This window comes from Chiloscyllium plagiosum, unplaced genomic scaffold, assembly GCF_037043375.1.
Source record: "Chiloscyllium plagiosum isolate Xiang-an unplaced genomic scaffold, Cpla_swu_hap1 HiC_scaffold_28, whole genome shotgun sequence".
NCBI lineage: Eukaryota > Metazoa > Chordata > Chondrichthyes > Orectolobiformes > Hemiscylliidae > Chiloscyllium > Chiloscyllium plagiosum.
In genome coordinates, this window is record NW_028270166.1 from 12,931,497 (window position 1) to 12,954,580 (window position 23,084).

Here is a 23,084-nt window from a genome sequence, read left to right on the forward strand (position 1 = left end):
AATAATGCTTGCTTCTTTCTGCAAAATATTTGAGGCAATTTACTTCATCTTCACATTTTCAAAATAGTGAACATTATTTATCGTCCTCTGTATTGTGGGAAAAGTTCCAAATAGCTTACATGGGCTTTGGAAATCCTTCCAGGGATTTTGTTGATTAAAATTGGAGGTGTGGTGGTATGAACGTGCAAGGAATAGGCAATGACTAAAATAATGGATTGTTCAAAATTAAAATGAGACATTGTGGAGATCTGGATGACAACTAAAATATCAGATATAGAGACATGAAGGTGATGAAAATTATTTTGGGCATTGATTGTCATTGGCCATTGATCAACAATTTCTGGGATGTCGGTCAGATATTATATGAGCTGAAGGCATTCTGTTTTGGCATTCAGACCCCAGTTACTTATTTATTTAGCATTGCGTGGTCTCATATGTTTTGATGTGGAGGTGCTGGTGCTGAACTGGGGTAGACAAAATCAGAAGTCACACAACACCAGGTTATAGTCCAATAGGTTTATTCATCAGGTGAAATGAGGAGTAGCACTCCGAAAGCTAGTGATTTCAAATATACCTTTTGGACTGTAAGCTGGGGTCATGTGACTTTTGATTTCATAAGTTTTGAGAAGTAATGGAATAATTATGCCTCGTCTGAAACAAACATTTGAAGAGGTAGGGAAAAAGCTTGGATAAACTGGTTGAAAATATGGATATCTGAAATAATTATTTTTAAAAATCCAAGAACATCACTAAAAAAATTTCCTTTATGGTGACTTTTCTACTGGGGAATGGGCTCCCTTCAGGGCAAATGTTAGGAAATTATAATGTAGGCTTTTTCCAAATCAAAAATCTTTATCAACATCTCAATTTGCCTTTCTACCATTTTATAAAAACGTGCACCAATGTTTTTGGAGTTTAATTTTCACAATGAAATGCTGTTGATTCTGCAATCCCACACATTTTTTAGCAGGCAATTGTTCTCAGAGTCAATCCAACTCAGTGCCTGAGTGATGGTGTTGTAGTCCTATATCTCCAGATGATGCTGCCTGTGACAAACATGGTCATTGTGTGCACTACAGTTTGTAGATTAATTTCAGCATAAAAACATAACAAAGGAATATGCTAAGCCTTTATATGCAAAGTTAATCAATTAGCATAACATCATAAGTCCTTAAGAAATTGGAACAGGAGTATGCTATTACGTACCTCAAGTTGGCTCCGCTAATCAATAGGATAATGGCCGATCCGTTACTCCTCACATCCACTTTCCTGCCTTTTCACATAACCCTTGTTACCCCTAATAATTAACATTCTTAAATATACATGAGGACTGCACCCATACAACTTTTTGTTTCAAAGAATCACAACCCTCTGAGGGATGAAATTCCTCCTCATCTCAATCTTAAATAGGTGTCCCTTTATTTTGAGATTATGCCCTCTGGTCCTACAGTCTCCCATGAGGAGAAACATCCTCTCAGCATTTACCCTGTCAAGCCCCTTAAGAATCTTAAATGTTTCAATGAGATCATCGCTCATGCTTCTAAACCTCAGTTAAAGTCAAAACCTTAGTTTATCAGACATGCCTCCATACCAGGGATCACCCTAGTGAACCTTCTCTGAACTGCCTCCAATGAAATTATATCTTTCTTTAAATAAGGGGACTAAAACTGCTTACAGTACTCCAGATGTGGTCTCACCAGCACCTTGTACAGTTGCATATAAAGGGGACCCTTTTTCAGGATAGCGACCTGTGACCAGTGAAGTTCCACAGGGATCAGTACTGGGGCTACAACTGTTATAAAATATATTCATGACTTGGAGGAAGGAAGTGAATGGACTGTAGCCAAATTTGCAGGACGACACATAAATAGGCGAAAAGGCAGGTAGCGAGAGGGATACAAACAGTTTACAGAGATATAGTAATATGTTAAATAAGTGGGCAAAAAGTTGGCAATGGAGTATAATGTGAGAAAATGGAAGTTGTTTATTTTGTAAGAGAGGACAAAAGGACCAAATATTATTTAAATGGAGAAAAACTGCAAAAAGCTGCAAACACAAAGGGACTGGGGAAGCTTGTAACTGACACACAAAAAGCCAGCACACAGATACAGAAGGCAATAAGGTGAAAGTGAGGACTGCAGATGCTAGAGAATAGAGTTGAGAGTGTGGTGCTGGAAAAGCACAGCAGGGCAGGCAGCATTCGAGGAACAGGAGAGTTGACGTTTCAGGCAAAAGCCCTAATGGCAGTAATCTGGGGCAGCACAGTGGCTCAGTGGTTAGCACTGCTGCCTCACAGCACCAGGGACCCGAGTTTGATTCCGGCCTCGAGTCACTGTCTGTGTGGAGCTTGCACATTCTCCCTATGTCTGCGTGGGTTTCCTCCTGGTGCTCTGGTTTCCTCCCACACTCCAAACGATGTGCAGGTCAGGTGAACTGGCCATGCTAAATTGCTCATAGTATTAGGTGCATTAATCAGGTGTAAATGCCAGGAAATGAGTCTGGGTGGGTTACTCTTGGGAGAGTTCATGTGGACTTGTTGGGCCAAAGGGCCTGTTTCTATACTGTAGGGAACCTAATCTAAGGAAAGCTAATGGATGTTGACCACTTTTTTGAGGAAGTTGGAGTATAAGAGTAGGAAAGGTTTGCTGCAGCTGCATGAGGTGCTGGTGTCACATCTGGAGTACTGTAGCTTTTCCTTACCACCTTTCTGAAATGATAGCACTACATTAGCAAACGTCCAGTCTTCCAGTACCTCACCCATGGCTATCGATGGTACAACTATCTCAGCAAGGGGCCCAGAAATCTCTTCCCTAAGTTCCCACAAAGTTCTGGGATACACCTGATCAGGTCCTGGGGATTTATCTACCTTTATGCATTTTAAGGCCTCCAGCCCCTCCTCTTCTGTGATATGAGCTAATTTCAAGACATCACTATTTATTTCCCCAAGCTTCCATGTCATTTTCCACAGTAAGTACTAACGCAAATATTTTTTTGGTATCTCACCCATCTCCTGTGGTTCCATACATAGACAGCCACATTGATCTTTAAGGGCACTATTCCCTCCCTGGTCACTCTTTTGCCCTTAATGTACATACAGAATTGCTTTGGATTCTCCTTAGAATTACTTGCCAAAGCTTTCTCATGTCCCCTTTTTGTCCTCCAGATTTCCCTCTTAAGAATACTCCTACTGCCCTAATATTCCTCTTGGGATTTGCTCAATCCAGCTACCTATACCAGACATATGCTTCCTTCTTTTATTTGACCAGAGCCTCAATTTCTCTCGTCATCCAGCATTCCCTACATCTACCAGCTTGTTCTAATATTGAATTTCATTACACTTCTTTGGTTCCTAGGTACAATATGACATTCACATTCTCCATTCCTTTTATTTTCTGGTAACCATCAGTCCCATCATTCTCATGAAATCTGACCTTTTCCTTTAACTTTGGTTTTATAATTTTCCATGCAACTGAACCAATCCTCCTTTCTATTTAGTCTAAAGCCCTAATTATGGAATAATTTTTGCCTTTATTCATTCATGGGATATGGGCATTACTGACCAGGCAGCATTTATTGCCCATCCTTAATTGCCCAGAGGACAGTTAAGAGTCCACCCATTGCTGTGGGTCTGGAGTCACATGGAGGCCAGACCAGGTAAGGACAGCAGTTTCCTTCCCTAAAGGATGGATTCTTTCGACAGTCAACAATGGATTCATGGTCATCATTAGTTTCTTATTTCCAGATATTTGTTGAATTCAAGTTCCATCATCTGCCGTGGTGGGATTCAAACCTGGGCCCCCAGAACAGTATCTGGGTCTCTGTGTTACAGACAGCAATAATACCACTTGGTCATCGCATCCCCAAGCCACCTTCCCTAATTCACCTGGAGTCTGATCCCAATATGATTCAGGTGGAGCAGTTTCTTTCTCAAATATATATTTACTTTTATTATCTTTTGGCGATGTAGAAAGATCTTTCAATGTTTGGTTGCAGGCTCATCAGTGTGGAAATATTGACAGAAGTGACAGCTCTTACTTTTGACTTGTACAGGGCAGACTGCGTGACACAACAATGCAGGAGAATGAGGAGACAGCCAGGTAATTGGTGTCAAGTACAACCATCTACATGGCATACAAAGTCACCTCTTAGAAACTGCCTGTGTTTTTCTGGTTGACATGCACTGTCACATGAACCCCTTTTTGTTGAACAAGGAACTTGCTGTTATTACTGTTGCTTTGTCTTAATAACTCATGCAGCAGAAAGCTCTCTTCTGACCCCCTGTGTTGAACCGACCACATTTAAAATTGTTTTGATATTAGGTCACATTCATAGCAGTCTGTAGTATAAACTTGACTTTTTTTTTTAAAACCAGAAAGCATTTCTGTTTCTGAAGCATGCATCTGAAATCTAATTGTTTCCTTGTCCCTCCATCCTATCTTGACATTACACTTTCCCAAAGAAAGGATGTGAAAACTACAATAATAATTGGTTCCTTCCTAAAGTATTTCTCATTTGTTTGTGGGAGTACTCAAATTCGACTCCAATTATTTTCACCTTATTTAGACAGCTGTGGTTGGGGGTCTTGTGCAATGGTATTGTCACTATCTCTGGGTTCAAATCCCACCTGCTCCAGAGGTGTGTAGTAGAATCTCTGAACAAGCTATTTTGAAAATAAACAAAAGCAGAAATTACTGAAGAAACTCAGCAGGTCTGGCAGCATGTGTGAAGAGAAAACAGAGTTCATGTTTCAAATCCAATGACCCCTCTTCAGAATTCTGCTTTCTCTTCACAGATGCTGTCAGATCCACTGAGTTTCTCCAGCAATTTCTGTTTTTGTTTGTTTCAGATCTCCAGCAATGTAGTTCTTTTGTTTTATTTTTGAGTAGAAAATATCCATCCCTACCTCTGGGTTCAAAACCCACCTGCTCCAGAGATGTGCAATAACACCTCTGAACAAGTTGGTTAGAAAATATCTACGTAAGTGTTGTGAATGGTGGAAATGTCAACTCTAGGTTGCATAAAGATAGTGCATGCTCTGGGAGGCACTGGAAAATGATAGAAACTTTTATAACGATTGAAATAAGTGAAGATTCAATACGTTAACGAGATCAGGGGAGTGAAAGTCTGACCAGTAAGAAGCTGAGAAATAAAATAAAAGCTAGAGGCGCTGTGCGGGGATGGTTTCACCCAGTGCATGGCACAGCTCATGTTGCAGATTGAGGTCTTTCCAAACCATCACTGCCCCATTGCCAGCAACCCAATGAATCTGCATCAACAAGTGCCAAAAGGGAACAAAATAGATGGTGCAAGATACTGACCAGGACATTGATCCTTGCCCCAGTCTGAATCTTTCAAAATCCTGGACTGAACTGAATTAGCGTGAACCAAAATAAACAAAAACAGAAGTTGTACTGTGAAGTAGATTTGTTTCACCATCTTCTTTTCCCACTGGGATCTCCAGGGGCAGTAACCGCAAGCCAATGTTTCTCAGGACACCTTGATGGCACGGCTGATATTTCATTGCCCATACAACTGCACATTTCTACATCCATGCCAACCAAGTTTTCGAAACTAAAATTTGGCTCATATTCTCCTAAAGCTTTCCTGTCCAAATGTCTTTTAAATGTCATAACTGTACCTTCAGCTAACACAGTTTATTCCACATAACCAAGTCACACAGTTCCTCAACCACCATCCTTAACCACCTCTCATCATACAATCCTAACTCAATGTCTAAGTCAATGCTACTCTTTTCCTAATGCCCAGTGTAGCCCATCATCTTATCACTTTTACAGTGTGGGATAATCATATATAGTAAAGTCTTCAAAGATTCACTTTTATTCACCAACAACAATAGCAAGCAAAAAACAAACCAAAAGAGGCTGTATTTGCTTCTTGGAACAGAAAATGACTGGTTGCCTTTTCAGCACTCACAAATTTACATTCAATGAATGATCACCGCACTCAGCTCTTGTTAACTGGAACACAGTGTCATTTAAGTCCATGTGGCTTGTTGTGTCTGATGCTGCAGCGCTCTGTTGTTCTGAAGGTCATGTTAGAACATAAAACATAGAACAGTAGAGCACAGGAACAAGGCCTTCGGCCCACCATGTCTGTGTCAACAATATGCCAGTCGAAATTAATCCCATCTATTTCCTGCTTGTTCATGTGTCTGTCTAAATGCCTCTTAAACGTTGCTATCATATCTGCTTCTAACACTTCCCCTAGCAGCACCTGGTTCTTCCTCCAGCTCAGAAGACTACACCAGCTCTCCCAGTTCATCAGCATCCATCACTCCTCTTTGCCTGCTTATGTTGCGTAGCGCACAGCATGTTAGGATTAGACAACTCACTTTGTCCGTGATGTGATGCTGGCACACCCCCAAATTGATCCAAGCATCAGAGTCTCACCTTCAGGTCCATCGACTGCTCCACTATGCCTCTGGTGGAAGAATGGGCTGCATTGTTTCTTCACTTGGCCTCTTTCAGAGAGCTTCATAATGGAGTCATCAGCCATGGATGCAGAAGGTAGCCTTCATCTCTCGGGAACCAACCTTCTAATGTTCTTGAAATGCTGACCATGAGAATTCTGAAGGATATAAACATGTGGGTAGCCCCTGAGGAACCTGGTGCAGACTTCTTGGACATGGTACAAATTATCACAGATGACTAGCTCATTGATGGAAAGACACCTTTTTCTATTGATGACCACTGGGATAGGATGGCTACTTGCTCCTTCAGGCTGTGGGTCTCACTCCAGCAGTTAGCACAGCTCAGTGACAGTATCCTGGGACAGTGTGTGGTGATACAGTGCCTCGCTTACTTGGAGGAAACAGCATCAACAGTAATAATCTCTGATCCTCCTGCACATCCTGAGGAGACCTTCAATGGTAACCTCATCATATTGAGGCTGTCCAGCACCTGATGGAGGTTGCTGCTAGTCCTGGGCTTGCTGTCACTTCTGTACCTGCTCCATTTGTCTGCATTTTGTAGCATCATAACAACAGCGAATCATAACCCTTTCTGTGGCAGGATCCATCAGTCACCTGTGTGGAGAACATAGGAAACAGAACAGGTCCTCAATAATGTGAGCAGTCAGCATGCGCAACACTCATAATTGACAGTTTCGCATAACCCTCCAAACAGTGGAACACAACGCACTCTGACAACGTGGACTGTGGAATGCCTCTACATAGTACTTTGACATAGGACCCTACTCCAATGAATGCAGTAACAGCCATATCACAAGGACTATGTAAATACTGCATGAGTACTGAGACCTTGCCTCCAAACCACCAGGACAGACTTAGGATATCTTGGGACACTATCACAGAACCATCACCCAAGAAAGGCATTGTTGCATGTAAGAGCATGGTGGCGAATACTTGCAGCCAAGGTGAGAGGGGATCAATCTTTGTGAATACTGGCCCATAGGAGTCATTTTTACAGTCACCCAGGATCACTTCCGCTTCACAGAGATGACTATCTTCAAGCTGCAATAACCAATGATACTGCTTGTGAACCAGCAGTTGCAGCCCACATAGTTGGACGCTACTTATGTCTCTCACACACACAATGCAAAGATTTTAGATGACTTTAACCTGAACTGTGAAAATGCCTGATTAATGCAACTCTCACATTGCTCACCTACGGGGGCTATATGCTCAGAACAAACCTCTATATTTGCCCTGTCTGGCTGTGGTCATAGCCTCTTTCCATTTCCATCACATTCTTACGATTTGGCTAAGTGTGGAAAACAGCACAGGTCGTGCTGAGCCCCAGGCTGAGTTAGATAATCAAGCCTCCCTTGAATAAACTCCATCCTGCAGTTTCCCACATCCTTCAATGCTCCATCCTCTTCACCACCCACCCCCCCCCCCCATGTGTCAAATTCCCGCATTCACTATTCTTGACCCCACTGTGTTCCAGGTTTCTGTCTTCAATCCCCCACACTGATTCCCCAACTTCCCTAGCACAGTAGTATCCCCTGATAATCCCCTCTCCATGGATTCTTTCAAATAATCCTTGGACAAACGGACCTGATGGGTGACTGAACAGACCTTTCACTGATTTGTGTGTAACTTCCCAACTGACTGACTGTGAATCCACTGGTTGTTTGCACTGGACCTGTAGGACTGTCTGTGGCTCATTTCCTGCACTGACGGAATTCACAATCCCTTACTGTGTTTACCTCAAGCAATTGACTGACCATTTCCAAGCCTCTGGACTGAGATCCGATTATGCTTATAGCACATTGTACTGGTAGCCCCTAATTGCTGGCAACAGATCTTGATTTGACTGAGGTCTACTCCACTCTGACATTGAAACATGGCCATTTAGTCGAAGCACATCCATTGTGTTTCCTCTATATGTTGCTGGAGCTTGGTGTAGGTGTGAGATTGACATAGTACTATACCATACAGCAACTTGTACACCCCCTTCACTCATCACAGCTGACAACCATGTCCATGGCTTTATGTCTGTGCTAAAGGCAAGATAAGACAGTGAGCTTTTAAGCTCTGGCTGAGTGGACAAAGAACTAAAAGGCAAGGATGCTGTGAGCATCAAAGTAGTCTTAAAGTGAGTGAATGCAAAGAGAATGAGAAAGCAGCCCTGAAATGCAGGCAAATCCATGAGCTGGTGCCTGTCCTTGTGGGCAAAGTCTCCTTGCAGCAATGAAAGCTGCTGGTGGTCCAAAATGCAACCTTAAAATGAAGAATTGTACCATAAGTGGATTGGTGATGTGCCAAAGTAGTGCTAAGCACAGTGAATAGGGTGTGCCCTGAGATTTTGGTGCCTGGTGTCCAAAATGGAGGTGCAAAGGTACAAGTAATGAGCTGGAGTTGCCAGGTCTGACTTGCCTGTTGGAAATTGTGGCTGTCCCTTTTATTATCTGGCGTTTGGGAGAATGCATATTAGTGAGATGAGGTTAGGTAACAATAAGGATATCAATGCATGCTAACAGGCCTCTCACCACTTTCTAGTGAGAATCTCATCTCACTATTCAACACTTGTTTGGAAAATGTAATTTATGCTTTCATCTCAAGAAACTCCTAACTTTTTTTACTCATTCAGGGGATGTGGGCATCACAGGCAAGGCCAGCATTTATTGTTTATTCCTAATAACCCAGGGGCAATTAAGAGTCATGTGTAGGCCAGACCAGGGACATTAGTAAACCAGGTGAGTTTTCCAAAGCGTCATTTGATTCTTAATTCCAGATTTTGTTAATATACTGAATTCAAATTCCACCATCTGCCTCGGCAGGAGTTGAACCTAAATTCCTAGGGCATTATCCGGGTATCTGGATTAACAATCCCAATGATAATACCACTTGACCACCACCTCCCCAACTGCCCTTCTCATACTATTTACCCAACTTTCTTGCCATTAGCCATGTCCCTCAGGGACTGAGAAGATTCTGCCTCTAGTCAGAGAGACTATGAGAAGGACGTGAATGTAGATCTTACTCCATTGGTATCCTAAGCTGTTCTTGTTACTAACCAATATAACATCATCACCATTCTTGGTGCTCCAGCACGCCATGGAATTAACCCTTTCAGACCCTTACACCCTTGCTTCAGAGTAACTGAGAATGGGTGACAGTTTCATTCTTGGCAAAAATATTAAAACATTCTCAGATGCCAAACAAAAACAGAAATTGCTGGCGAAACTCAGCATGTCTGGCAGCATCTATTGAGAGAAAGCAGAGTTAATGTTTCAAGTCCGGCAGCTCATTATTTGGTGCTGGCATTGGTGTGAGTTACTTAATGGCAGCAAATATAAAGCTAATGCTGTTCCCTGTCTAGGATTAAAACTTCTGACAATTGGAACTGCAACAATTTTTTCAACAACACAGGACACCATTTTTACAAAAGAGAAATGACCTTGCATGCTGCTGCCATCCAGTGGCCAAGCAATTGTAATGCATACACCTATTTTACAGCTAAACATTACCTTGTACTGAAACCACACAGGGAGGGGATGTTCTTGTACATGGAGCTGCAATCAATCACTTTCAAGGGAATGGGGCATTTCCAACAATTTGCAGCGAACAGGGATCTTTAAGACTCCCTATAGGTTGACATTTGGAGTAAATTCTTACTCATGATATCTAAATCCTGGCATCAGATTTTCACCAGCAGTAGAGGGCTTTTTTTGTGCTTTTCATATTTTAACTGGTACTGACTTGGTTGAAGCATTAGTGTAAAATCAAAAGGATGGTTTCCTTATTCAACATGTGTGGCGAGGATAAGGGATTACTGCACAGTCATTATGTGATAAAAATGACCCAGGTAGACCCTAAGTGTCAGGGTTAGTCTGGCCGAATCGCATTCTTGCCTGCTTATGATTCCATGTCACTTACATCACAATGAATACATGTTTTTCACAAATAATAGAACAAATGACATTGACTGTCAAAAGAAAGTAGCTGCAATATCTGGGTTTTACCTTCCCGCGGTTTGCTCTGTGTACTTACCTTTATGCTAAAAGCTTCTGTCAGTAAAAAAATTGACATGAGTGTCATGGTAACCATGGTACAATGGGGGCTCAGTGTCATAGATCAAGCATTGAAGTAAGTTTGTTGTTCAATGCCACTACTTTTAATGTCAGGTCTCAGGGATAGCTTTAATACTGTCTTGAAATTGTTTTCTCCAGACTCAACAATTTCAAACCTCTTCCTATCTTCCACCTGGACAGACTTGGAGAATCCAAATGTCTGTTGTCCATGCCCAAGCTCACATAAGCCCTATTTACCCATGCCCCTGTGCACATTGACCTACAATGGTTACCTCAATTTTGTGCTGCAATAACACCTCAATTTTAAACATTTTATGCTTATTTTCAAATTCTTGCACAGCTACTCATTACAGTAACCACCTCCCTCCACTTCCCTGACCACTGTATTCTTCTAGAACCCTGTACCCTTTGAGAGGTTTAGGTTCCTCCTGAATCCTAATGAAGGGCTTATGACCGAAATGTCGATTCCTCTGCTCCTCGGATGCTGTATGTCCTGCTGTGCTTTTCCACCACTACATTCACGACTCATTCCTCCTATCCTTTCTAATTATATCTCCTTAATTTTTTTTGCCCCAATTTTGATAGCCCTGTCTTCAATTATCCATACTCTGATCTCCAGAATTCTCTCCCTTAACCTCCCTTAACTAGAGCGGCACAGTTGCCCTGAGGTTAACCCTGCTACCTCACAGCACCAGAGACCTTGGTTCGATCCCACCCTCAGGCAGCTGTCTGTGTGGAGTTTGTGTGTTCCCTCCATTTCTGCTGGATGCTTCAGTTTCCTCCCACAGTCCAAAGATGTGCAGGTTAGGTGGATTGCCCATGCTAAGTTGCCATAGTGTGCAGGCTAGGTGGGTTAGCTATTAGAAATGCAGGGATAAGGAGGTGGACTTGATGGGCTGAATGGCCTTTCCACACTGTAGGGATTCTATGAACCTCATTACTTCACTATACTGCTCAAAGAGTGTCCTTGAAGACTACCTCTGCATATATTTATCTATCTCCTCTTATTTGATTATTCGATAAAGTATACAATATTTTCTCTCAACAATTCCAATTGTCTATTTGGAAAGTGAGATAGAGACTGAAAAACTTGCATCTGTTTGGACTAAAATTGGTTTAAAGGTTTTGGTTAATTAATCAATTGGCTGAAGTTTGAAAAATGCCGTACTCATGTAAGGGAGATGATCAGGTCAATTTACAATGTGTATTTGTGTTTATTTGTGCTGCAAAAGTTGGGATTGATGGCACTTCCTGCACATGCTTATTTGCACAACTTGAGCATTAAACAAATAAGTTGGCTTGACATAGACTAGCAGTGAAGTTGAAGTTACCCAGTTTTAGGTCTAGCTAACAGCCCAGCTGGAGTCCATCTATCATTTCCCTCTGAGAAACTGATATTTCAGTAATAATAAAAATATCATCAAGGAGTTACAGTGAATGAGGTTCTCAACTTCCAATGTAGAGACATTATTATAACATTTAGTTTATGGTCTCTGTTTGGTAAAAAGAAACCAATACAAAAGTATCTGCACTACAATATTTGAGAAAAATATTTATGACTCAAATTGGGACTCAAAACAATGACATTGGGATTAAGAATCATATTATCCATCAAATGAGCTATCTGGGTTGTGCTGAAACTCACTGCACAAAGCCTGAACACATTGGATCAAGTTTAAGGAGACAGCAAAGTCTCATTGACATTATGGTCCCATCACACACTGGGAAATGTGATGAAATGTCTGCAAATTTTGATTGTTTTGTGTGCTATAGAGCTACACTGAAATGTTACTGTCGAATTCCCACTGCAATGCCATTTGGCAACATTACTGACAACATACACACATATAAGTATTGATTTTTTAACATTGGAATGCCCATTGGAAATTCTTACATTGCGGGTTCCAATGCAGTGTGAGTTAACATTTGTACTTCTTTTTGATGGATCCAAACTCCTGCTGCCGACCTGAAAAATGTCAGGAACAAGTGTGCAGCTGACAGCAGCAAAGCAGGCCAAGTGGGCATGTGCAACCCTTCCTGACATCCTTCTACTCAGGGAACACAGTGTTAAAAGTATCATCTATCATACAGATGAATACTATCACAGAATGAGCTATTGTGTTCACGCACAGAAACAGGCCATTCATCCCTGCCTATCCATGTTGGCATATATGTTCCATTCAAGCCTTTTCACAACTTGCCTCATCAAAATCTACCATTATAACCTTTTATTATCCGCTCCTTCATGTACTTGTCTTGCTCCTTTATAAATGCATCAAGACTATTCACTTCAATTTCCTATGACGGAGAGTTCTAAACTCTCACCATTCTTTGGTAAAAGAAATTCCTCTTAATACCTATTAGATTTCTTAGTTAGTATCCTAACAGTTTCTTGTTAAGCTCTTTCCCGCAAGAGGAAAGGCTCCCTGTATCCACTCGTCAAAACGCTTCAAAATTTTAAAGATTTTTATTAGGCCACCTCTCAACCTACATTTTAAAATAGAGGAGAGCCAGCATATCAATCCCTTTTTGACACATGTTATCCACACATTTCTGGTAAAATCATTGCAAATCATCTTTGTACCTTCTCCAGTTTTTTTGATATGCTTTTTATAACATAGTGTATGGTATCTAAAACATGATTTGCAACTTGGAAGCTGAACATACAATCCATTCAGTCTGTGCTGCTGCTGAAATTAATGCAAAGTTCAGTTTGTTGTATGCAATCCCTCATAGCCCATTCTTAAGTTCTCTGGTGTGCATAGTTTTCTTATCCGACTCCATTTGTCATTCACCTTATGTCTAATCTATCATCATGTGGGTGAAGCAGCAGGAAACAGGAAGCAAAGCACTGTGGTAGTTTCATTATGAGAGCCGTGCCTTAGATGCACAGTAACTATGTTATGAAATTATATGTGGAAGACTGAAATGGTGTCAAACTAACAATAACTATTCATGATATCAGCAGGAAGAGTACTTATGCAGACAGAACAAGGACAAGGTGAATCTTACAACTGATGTTCTAAGTGCCCTCTGAGAGAAATGATTGAGGACACAGAGTTATATCAGAAATAACAAGCAAAGAAAAGAAAAACAGCTCTATTTTTATGGGAAAATGAAAACTGTTGGAAAAGATTTAAGAACTTTTTGTGGACATATAACACCTAAAGAAAATTGGAACAATTGTAACTAACAACATCCTCAGAGTATAGAGGAGAAAAATGCCTATGAAATATCCATTATAATGCTGCATAGTGAAAAAAGTTCCAGAAAATAAGTCAGGTTTAGAGCTGTGCTGGGAACTTGTAAGCATGTCTTCGAATTGATTTGAATAGACGTTGAAGAAACATGGGAATTTAACTGCGGAGTGGACATGTGCTTCATAATGAAAGCCTCTTGATTTAGTCATACGTGGATTTCAGGAGGGAATCAATGTAATAGATTAGACTCATCTAATACATGATGGAGCTTCTCAAGAATATGATAAACCACGCATGACTGTGACAATACCCAAAGGACTGACAGAAAAAGTATTGCAAAGTTTGGCTGATGCAAATGTATTCTCCCAGCTGCCACCACTCCGTCTTCCAACCCACACAACAGCACTGAATTCTGCAGTTTAACCTTTACCCCAGTGTGTGTACCACACTACACAGCACACAGTGAAAGTCCTCATAAATGGCGAAAGAGACATCTTCTACTCTTTTATAATTTTGACTTAACACAGATCTGATGGCTTAAAACACCAGATTATATGTCAATAGATCAACAAAACAGAAAAGAAGATACTAGTTCCGAGATTCAGGAAACGTGTCTTTGAGTTTACAGAAAGGTCAATGGACATGAGCTTCAAGCAGATGCTCAGATTTCATATCAAGCCTGCACATATCGCCAGCAAGAATGGTGGAACTCGCTTTTCAGAGTTGGTGTGTGGTTGGGAATTGCCAAATGCACTATCCAAATGAGCATGGGAGACAGTCTCCTATGGTGTGGGACCAATCAGAAGTCTGACAGCTATGGGGTATACCTGCAGAAGTAGGTGCTGCTGACGATGCTCCAGGTTTGAGAGCGCTGCTCGGTATGCCTCATCATAATGTAGCATTTCACAGGCTCTGACCAAGCAGGTCACTCAGAACACCTCCAGATGGTTCACTGGGTCAGTGAGATCTGCCTTACATACCTGCAGCCTCCAACTGTAACAGCACCCTCCATTGGCAAAAAGGAAAACATGAGTCTAGATTAGAGTGGTGCTGGAAAAGCGCAGCAGGTCAGGCAGCATCCGAGCGACAGGAAAATCGACGTTTCGGGCAAAAGCCCTTCGAATCCCCCATTCCTGATGAACGGCTTTCGCTAAAACGTCGATCTTCCTGCTCCTCGGATGCTGCCTGACCTGCTGTGCTTTTCCAGCACCACACTAATCTAGATGCTGGTTTCCAGCATCTGCAGTCCTCACTTTTGCCAAAAAGGAAAACATGACGGCCAGAATAACTAAATTTACTAAATGATTCCCAAACATATCAACAGAATTGCACTTTTTGTGGTTTTTACTTAATTAGAACAAATGAAAATTATATAAATTAACAGGCAAAATGATACCTCAAATAAAAAGGTAAATTTCTTTCCTTTACATTTATTTTAAATTTGTGTTTACTTTAAGTAGTCAACAAAGATACATCTTACGCAATTAAGTATTCACAGCACTTCTGCACAAAGATGAAACCAGATAGCTACACAGTTCCACAATATTCTGTTCTCTTTCCATGCAGGTAAGGTCAGGGGTCTGATCTGACTACTTTCACATTGAGTTTCACGGCAGCAATTCTCATCAGTAAGGTGCACTTCTATGAAAGCTCTCTCCCTCAAGTCATGATAGTCCTTAGGGAGTAATATAGTTTGGTCACCTCTAGGAAAACATGGAACTCTTTAGAGTCTGAGTCATTCACAGGGATTTCCAGGCTTTTTAACCTTATAACCAGCTCCGTTCTTCTGCCAAACTGAAAAAGTGGCATCTTCCTGACAGCCTTTTCCTTCTCCTTCTCACAAGAATTCTCTATGTTCCTCTATCAATCTTGTTTACTTTTGGAGTTGTCTCTGCATCTATACACTATTGCCTTCCTTGTACAGCACCTCTGTTGTAGCTCTCCTTTGTGCCTCTAGCTCTCTGTTTTTCATTACATTAGTAGTTTATTTTTGCATGCCTTCTCTGTTTCTGTCCACATGGCTTTTCATCTTAATTTACCATTGGCTTTTCCTCCGGGTCAAAGGTAGCCAGGTCACATGGACTAGTATTTCTTGTGCTTCAAGAAAATGACAATTAATCCCTTTATATTTGGTGCAAACTCTTAAAAGCCCTCCTCAAACATTCAAAGTATTATAAATTTCAGAGAACTTTCAAATAAATTACAAAAGTTCCCAAATGCACTACTTCAGTGTCAAAGGTCACAGAATATAAAAAAGCAAAAAGCAATAATTCAGTCATTAAGCCCACACATTCTGAGACCATGCATTAGCTCCCCCAACAGTTCTCAAACTTTAATGTTTGCAGGACTCCTTCTCAAATGGATATAATCACAGCCATCATATCTATATGATGATACTCCTTAATACTCAAAATATGGAAGTGTTGGCTGTAAGGAGTGCTTTGATAATGCTTTTAAGAAAGCAGGCACTTACTCAGAGTTATTATTGAAATGGGTGTTTTGCTTCTCAAGGCAGAGAATGTTAACCATTGATGGGGCATGAAGAGAGCAGGAGTAAAATGAAGTTGAACATGGGAGAGAATGAAGAAAGCACGAGGAAAGCAGGAGTGTGGAAAGGGCAGGAGGAGGGATGTGAGAAAGAACCACAGGAGTACGGCAAGTGATAATGAGTAAGTACAGCATGCCACCAGCTACCTCCCATTCACTTCCTCCTCACCGTGGCATTTTCCAGCTATTTTGTGGGCTCATTGGGAAAGCTGAATTGAGAAATACTGATGTATCCTACTACTCACTAATTTAGTTCTGTGAGGAAAAAAACACATATTGATCATCACTTTATGACTCAGAAATATCTTAAGGCTCTGCACATGCAATTAATTATTTGAAAATAAAGTAACAATGATATGTGAGCCAGTTTAGCAGCCATTTTTTACTGCTATGAGTTAAATTGAATGGGCAGGTGGTGTTGGTTAAGAGAGAAAAATTGTTCCTAATAACAGGAAAACTGACTGTCCTTTTCTGAACGCTTACAAAGAATCTTTACTGGTCCAACAGGCGGCCTTCAGTCTGTTCCAATGTATATATGGAGAGTCCCCTTAATATAAGTGCTGTCCAGAGGGTACACTGAAATTTTGACTTACGTCCTGAACTTGTAACCTTCGCTTCTGTGTAGAACAACTACCACACAACGGAAAAGTCCAAAATCATTTCTCTCTGATACTCCCTATCCTGAAAACTTGCAGAATATTTAACCATTTAACACCAAGTGCTTGGATGATAGCTCTGTGGTATGAGAAAAATATATTGCAAGATATAAAATATTTGATCATTTCAGTTCAGTTATAGCACTGTACAAGGCAAAACCAGACCAGAAACATACCTTTTCTCTTGAAGGAATGAATTAACATGTGACAAATGCTGCTTCAGGGTGTCTGTTCCTGACATTTACGTCTCAGTGGAGGATACATTTGACTGAAGTTGGAAATGATTTTGTGTTAAATGGGTCAATGCCTTTGCTACAGTCGCGGACAAGCGATTATTATTCAAATGCATCAGGCATTCTTTTATTACTATTACCAATAATTTTTAGACTTTAACATACATTTCACAGGAGTTCTGTACATACCTAGTACAGTTCATTTCAGATTAGTCTTAATAGCTCTCCAGTTCCAAACTACAGCTGCCGGCTGCATCTTGAATTTAGCAAAAGAGTTTTTTTGCTAAATTTACCCTCTATTCCACCTTGGTCAGACTTTGAATATCTGTGTAAAACTCAAACAGTCCTCTGGCATAAAACGCCTCTAGGATTGCAGAATATTAATCTCTAACTCCTTGAATGTAAAATGTTATTGGCAAACATTCTACATGATGCCTGTTAGCCCTCCCCCATCACAAAGATCACCCCGAGGTAGAAAATGTCCCATGAATACAAATTTACAAGTTGGCAACGGTACAGAGAAAGACTTGTATCTCTCTGTACAATTTAGAGATGCAGAGGATGCTAACCAATCCAATGGGGGGAATGTCACATGCTGTTGACACAACTCTTCAAGTGTCTTTGTTGCCAAGCAACTGTAAAGCCTGCTGGGTCAAGTGCATCAGAATCACTTGGGGTGCAGATGTAAACAGGTCTGTAGGCGTAGACTAAAAACTGAAGACAGACCTGAAAGGAGACATTCTGAGGCAAGGTCAAGTTTTTCACTTTGAAGACACAGAACACAATGAATAAACATGAGTGGGGATACACCAGACTGCTCGATAAATGCCTATCAATAACGTTCTTAACTAAGAACATCTGAACTAAGTCAGAAATGACAACGACTGCAGAATTCCCTAACTAGCTACAAATTCCAAGCCAGCATAATTAGTATTTCCCAAAACTAAGGCTGAAAAATATACCGACAAGGCTCAGTATTTGAATTGAACTCAAGAGACCCTAAAGTAAGCTAATGGTCGAGTGAAAACAAGGGCAATATTTAAAAAACACACAATAAACAATAAATAAATTTAAGGAAGTATTACCTGTTCCCACCAAGGATAATTTTTTAAGGAGGATTATGGTATTCAAATGCCATTTTTATCACAATATTCCACATCATTTAGTGCATTTTAGCCTAAAGCACCAGTGTTTTTCAAACTTTTCTTATTCAACTGATTATATTTCATAAGAGCTAATCCTCAATATGTTTGTCTTTGTTTTAATTTTAATGGATTTGTATGTGGGGTTAGGTACAGCACCCATTTGTGGATGTTAACTCAAATGTACACAGAAAGATATTTAGAAATGACTTTAATAGCAAGATAAACGTACTATTAGAATGAAAAGACTTTAGAAACAAATAGAGTGCTGAGACTTGTTGTCAACCAGAGGTAAACAACTCAAACTGACCATAATCTACAACAACTCAAACTGACCATAATCTACAACAACTCAAACTGACCATAATCTAACAACGTAGTCCTCCATCGACACTGAACATTTTGTATCATTTTGGACACCAAGATCAAAAAGTGAAAAATTCAAATATTGAAGGGGATTAAGAGTGTCATAAAGTTCAATCAAGATTATCATGGAGAACAAACAGTCCTGGTGTAGGGGGTAGCATATTGGCATGGAGGAATACAGAAAGTAAATGAGTAATTTTCTGGTTGGCAAGTTATAATGAGTGGTGTGCCACAGGGACCAGAGCTGGAGCTTCAAATTTTAACAGTTTATATAAATGACTTGGATGAAGAAACTGAAGGTACGGTTGCCAAATTTGCTGATGACACAAAGATAGGAAGGATAGTAATTTTTGAACAGACATAAAGAGATTACAGAAGAATATGTACTGGTTAAATAGGTGAGCAAAGATCTGGCAAATGAACCATAATGTTGGAAAATAAGCAATTATCTACTTTGCCAGGAAAGATTATTAAAAAAATTATCTAAAAGGTGAGAGATTGCAGAGCTATGAGATGCAGAGCAATCAAGATAACTTAGTGAAGTTATCACAGAAAGGATAGGTACAACAAGTAATGTGAAAAGTTAATAAAATATTGGTGAGATCACCTCTTAAGTTTTGTGAACAACAATTGGCCTCCTTATTTAAGGTAAATCTGTCCTTTATCCCAACTGTATGAAACCAGCTAACTTTAACTCACAGATAGCACTGAAAGACCCTTTTACTACATTGACTGACCTACAGAAAACCTAACTACAACCTTGGCCTTGTTCCTTGGGAGAATGCAATGTAGCACCTTTTGGAAACACCCTGTGCCAGCTAATTAACTCCACAGCTGCCAGCTTCAAGCACACAGAGCAAAGACTGATTTATCACTAAACTGTGAGGATGCTGTCACTTTAAGAGGTTATTTTATCCATTTTTTTTAAAGAGAGGTTGTAAGGCAGAGGTGCAAATCTAAATATTTAAGACCACTTGTGTAAACAGCTTGGAAAGCCTTGGATTTTTTTTTAATGCAGCCTGAATGGATGTGGCCAGCTCTCACAGATCAGGAGATTTCTGAGTAGTATCAGAAGCTATTGGGGTCTCAAAAGAGTTGGAAGCTTCAGTGAATGTCTCCTGGCAACTACTCTCTCAGAATTTTCTCTGGACGTGTTCCTTCTGAATTGAAGAGCTGCATATGAGAATCTGTCTGAATTTTCCTTTTTTGCCAAGTTGTGTTAATGCATTGTCACTATACTGGAACAGTTGATTAGTAATAGTTACTGCATCTATTATTCTGTTATGTTTTCCAATGGAGGTAAGTTATTCTAAATTCCTCTTTCTTTGGTTGCATCTTAACTACAGTGGTTAAATAAATTGTGTTTTCCTTCACATCAAGTAGTTTGACCAGTTGCATTGCATTGGGAACATACACTTTACATTTGCTTTTACACCTTCCTAAACTATTTTGAGGTGGTCTGGTCTGGTCCATAACAATACTCAATATCAGGATCACACTTGTAGCTAAATGGATCGGATACCAGAAAGTTGGTGTTATTTGTGGACCTGAACACCAGCCTGAATGATACAGCAACTATAGAATGGAAGAACAAGAAAATAGGGTGAGCAAGTTGTAAATTTTGAGGTAATTGTTTAGATTATTTGTTAAGTTACAAGATGGAAGAAAGAGAAACACTGAAAGACAGCAGAAACATCTGAATGGCACGAATGCAGAGTAGCATTTGTTTTATATAACATTGAGGAAAGTGAATGAATTTACTCTGAGAGTGTGCCAATGTTTATTGTTCAAGATAATTAATTTAGTAAAACATCATTGTTGAAGATGACAGACAATACTTTAAACAAACTATTAAATTCATAAGCTATTACAACAAAATTGCATTTTTTTGAAGCTTTAGTATGTTTATCACAGCACACAGTTTGCTTTTAGAATGAGATAAGATTATTTGGTTGAACTTTTCCTACCTCTTTAGCAATTCGACCAATAGTACTGGGAAAGGCCATTAGCACCTAACTGCAATTCAAACTGGCTACACCTGTTTATATGGGATATAAGAGCTGAATTTTCAATTTCATCTGGTTAGCCTCACCTGCCTGTCTGCCAATTTCTATAGACCAAGAAAACTCATGCATGTAATTAATAAGTGAACAAAGCCCAGGGCATCAGTATAAACTTAGAAAGTTGGCCCAAAAATGTCAGAAAGGCCTCAACAGAATCAGAGGACATGTTAAATTTATTTTTATCCACAAGATGGAAATGTAGGCACAGGTTTGTTTTTTGTTTTAATCTGAGAAATTATTACACTAAGTGGGATCTAAAATAATAAACAATATTCACCAAGAATGCTGTTACCCTGAACTTCCAAATATTACACTTCACAGATCAATTGATTCTGAAGTGTTTCACTTATAAACCAGGGAATAACTCAGACTATATTACTTATACATTTTTGAGACTATTTCACTTAGATATAAAATTAACTTCTTATTTATATAAACTTGGATAAACATAGTACCATTATGAAGTTTGAGTAAATTCAATTTAGATGTGTTAATATCACCAGAACATTCAGTCTGAAACTACACTACCACTTTCTGTAGTTTCTGATGCACAAGAGCATTAGAGTAACTATAGGGGTCGGACTGCAGATCCAGATCTGACTCCCCACTGAAATGGAGAGCTGGTGGATCATGGCTAGTTTACTATCATAATTATCTGTTCCCATAAAAGTACAGTGGTGAAATTTCCCAAGACTACACACTACCATCAAGGTGTCAATAAACATTGGACATCCTTACTGTAACATCTTCTATTCCACTTGCTCATTGGCTTCTCTGTGTTTAAGAGGTTATCTGTCTATTAGACCAGGTAATGCAGGATTGTATGTTCCCAGTCAAGCAACTGGGTGCCTTAGTCATCTGAAACATATTTGAATCACTGAACATGAACTGAGTTAAGAGACATTTCAAACATTGCAGTCCACATTCTCTGGCCCAATGCTGGATATAGAATTAGTCTTTTTGTTCAATAAAAGTGGATGTGAGGAGTGTTGGATTAGCTATGAATCTATTGAATGGCAGAGCAAGCTCAAGGGGCTGAATTGCCTACTCCTGTTCCAGTTTCTAATGGTCTATGTTCTCCACCTGTTATATTCTCTTCCTCTTCCCACAATTTGCAAATACTCTTCTGTTGCATTGATCTGGTATACTATTCAAAGTTCAATAAAAGTTACACTTTTTCCGTGATCTTGTAATGTATGCTGCCTGTGGAACCTGCTTAAAGAAACAGATATAGGATTTTCCTGATGGGCAATGCCATGACACTTTCTATCCATGCTACCTTACCTTACTTAGTGATTTGTTAATAAGATCTTTAAAAATCTCCCCATACCAATCAAATCTTTAAAGTTCAAATTAAATTTGTTAAACTTATTCCACCTATAATTATGGTATGGATTAATTGAAGTCCTAAACTAGAGTCTTTCTTTGTTAATTGTCCTCTTCCTTTGATGGATTGAAGTAGATCTGGAGAGTACTGAGCTCTCTTCATGTTGGAACTGCAGACATCCAGGTAAACGGAGACAATGCAATCACACTAATGTGTCTTTGAGAGATGTAGAAGCTTTGAGAGTCCAGTTAGCCAGTTGCTGTAGAAAATCAAGCCTCATCAAGCATTATGTTTATCTGGTTGGTTCTAGTCAGTTTCTGGTCAATAGCAACTTCTAGGATTATGATAATGTGGGACACCATGACGATAATGGCATTTGAATGTCAAATGAAGGTAGTTATGTTCTCTTTTCAGAGTTGGCCATTGCCTGACACTTGCCTAGCATGGATAGCACATATTGTTTTTCATTCTAAGCCTAGATGTTGTCCAGAGTTGAGAGCATGGTGCTGGAAAAGCACAGCAAGTTGGGCAGCATCCAAGGAGGAGGAGAATCAATGTTTCAAGCATAGGCCCTTCATCAGGAATGAAACAGGAAAAGGCTTATGGCCAAAATGTTGATTCTCTTGTTCCTCGGAGGCTGCCTGACCTGCTGTGCTTTTCCAGCACCATACTCTCTATTCTGATCTCCAGCATCTGCAGTCCTCACTTTCTCCTAGATGTTGTCCAGGACTGCTGCACAGGAGCATGGACTGTTTCTTAAGAACTGTAAATGGAGTTGTAGTCAGTGAACAGCCCAATTTATAACCTGCAAGGAAGACTGATGTAGTAGTAATAATTGTCAACCCTAGAACGTTAATCAAAGGGAAAACAGCAAAGTTCTGGGCTGAAATGGCCCCAATTTGCATATTAACCTTTGCTCAATCATCATTAATTTTACTTTCATTAAAGCCCCTTGTTGCCAAACTCAGTGAAATATTGCCTGGATGTAAGGTAGGGAATCATTCTCACCTCAGCCCCAGAGTTCATTCTGTG

At 40.0% G+C, this 23,084-nt stretch overlaps 1 long non-coding RNA gene across 1 annotated transcript in view; it reads left to right on the top strand.

Annotated features, from left to right (window-relative positions):
* LOC122565406 (uncharacterized) overlaps positions 1-23,084 on the top strand; it is a 53,472-nt gene that overhangs the window by 17,935 nt on the left and 12,453 nt on the right. The window contains exon 3 of the long non-coding RNA XR_006316160.2: positions 16,230-16,387. This is a non-coding gene — a long non-coding RNA (uncharacterized LOC122565406). The remainder of the gene's footprint in view (positions 1-16,229; positions 16,388-23,084) is intronic.